The following is a 2,500-nucleotide window of genomic DNA, read 5'->3' as shown; positions in this document are numbered from 1 at the left end:
TCGTGCGAGTGGCAGTTCACCGATCAAACCGACTTTATTTTGCGGCATTGCCGTACTGTGGCCGCAAGTGATCGAGAGGTCGCCCGTTCCACCGAGGATGCGAAGCGGCGAGTCGTTAGTCTAACAGAGCTGGCGAATGACGGTGGTTGTTCTATGTTTAAATACATTAAAACTACATTTCACTTTGCGCTGAATGTACGTGGATATTAAAAACCCAATTGAAAAATTTGGTTGAGTTCATCCCGCCGTTTACCCGAATTTTAAAAAAATTGTGAAAAATAAAAAAAAAATAGATGAGCTGAAGTTTGATGGGTTGCCGATCAGACCGCCTCGACTTAGCGGCATTCCCGCGTAGAGTGATCGAGAGTTTTCCAGTCTCAAGCTCGCCCAGTGTAAAGACGCGGCATTGCCGTAGAGGCTAAGCTGCTAAGTAGAGACGGTGTTTGTACAACTATATTTCACTTTATATTCTTAACCAATGTATGTGTTGTAGAAAGCAGATTTTTCTCATCCCGCCGTTTACCTGAAACGAATAAAAATTTATTTTGTACAAAATTAAAAACATTAGTGTTTCCAATAAACTACATTTCACGTTTTCTAATTTAAACTTAAACGAATGACTGGTATCAAAATATAGGATCTATGTGAAAATAAAAACACGGTGTAAGAGTTTTCAAACCTCGGTAATGCCGTCTAAGACCAACTAGTCGACCGAAGGGACAGTAGTTTTCCGGTCGATAAGACATATCAGCCCGGTATCGCCAAAGTTAATTACGATCGGTCATAATAAACTAAATTTAAAATAAATAAATAACCCAAACGTGTGTATACATCATGTGGTACGTATTCAGTTCTATTCTAACTGGAATATATATTTTAAGAATCAATGAACTTAAGTTTTAAAACCAAACCGAAATCGCGCGAGTCGTCGTTGTAAAACTAGATTTAACAAACGGCTGCGTAATATTAGACTTAAAAATATTATATAATATCCTCTATTGATTAAATAGTGAAAAATAAGCTTCAATGTAGCTTAATCTAGTACAAAATCTAAAAGTTGTGATAAATTAAATTGAAATTAAACACGATAGACTTAAATCTAGAGTTAAGGAATAAAACCGACCCGCGAACCAGCTACTAAATGGTTCGATAAGACTTATCTCAAATACAATCGTTTTCTATCAGTGTTATGCCTTCAATCGATACTTTTTGATGAAATAAATACTTAAATGATTTAATGAATGCATATATACATGTAATTAATGAGTGAAAGTATGTATAAAGTATTAGATAAATTAATAATAAACCGACCCAGCTACTAAATGGTTCGATAAGACTTATCTCAAATACAATCGTTTTCTGTAATTGTTATGCCTTAAATTGATAATTTTTAGTTAAACAAATACTTAACTAATGAAATAAATACATAGATAAATGTATTTAATGAATTAAAGTATGTATAAAGTATTATATAAATTAATAATAAACCGAATCCGACCAAATTTAAATCTAAAACCACGATCGGCGGCGTAATGAAGTGTATCGTAAACCCGTTTTTTTTATAATTTAAAATGTAATGACAGAACTCCCAAAACAACAATACACATACATATTAGTACTATGGTGAATTGTAGTTGTATTAGGACCGTAATTATAGTTAATTAAGGAACCATTCATTGTCTTCGCTCTGTTATGTACGTCGTCGTTTAATCGACACGGCATATTTGGCTTGAATCTAGAAAAATTCAAACTCTAACCCTAAGGTAGACAGGCAGGGTAAATAAATGTGGGTGATCTCTCATAAAATTGTCTTCTAGGAATTATTTTTATATAGACTATCTTTTCTGTAGAGTTTAAGTGGACAAGCGCGGACGAAATAGAGCGCAAAATTTAAAATGAATTAAAAATTTTCATCAGACCGGAAGTAGGCATAACCTAGGCGCCATGTTTCCGTCGTACAAGTTTTCACCGTTGCAGTCACCGTTTCAATCGCTCTTCGTGTGGACGTGTATTATTTCTAGTCATGTGTTGTGTAGATGATTCGCTTAAGGTAGGTGTTCGGACTTATTTCTTTAATATTAATTAAACCGTATTTGCCTTGTCGGCCTTAAAATAAAGCTATTTTTTTTTCATCGCAATCGAAGTGTTAGATCTAGAATCTAGTTCCCGCCTCCGCTTCGCTAATTCGACTTAATGTAACTATGACACAACTATTAAATCTAGAGTCTCTATTTTAATTAAATAATTAGGAATTCTATCTCTAGATGATATCTAATCTATTCCCACACGTGTGTGCAAGTAGGATTTAACGTCAGAACAGGTGTGGTGGTCTAGGCGTCGCTATTTTTGACGGTAGGAATTTTTTTTTTAAATTCGTAAAATTTTATATAGACTTTATATAGCAATTTACTAAGACCGACCCTAACGCCCAGTAAATATTTAATTACCACATTGTTATGGACACGGTGTATTAGGTAGGGCCGAGGGCTATCCATAGGTA

Source organism: Physella acuta, unplaced genomic scaffold, assembly GCF_028476545.2.
Source record: "Physella acuta isolate Inbredline_101_S28 unplaced genomic scaffold, ASM2847654v3 ptg002646l, whole genome shotgun sequence".
In the NCBI taxonomy this organism is placed as follows: Eukaryota; Metazoa; Mollusca; class Gastropoda; family Physidae; genus Physella; species Physella acuta.
This window is presented reverse-complemented; position numbering follows the sequence as displayed.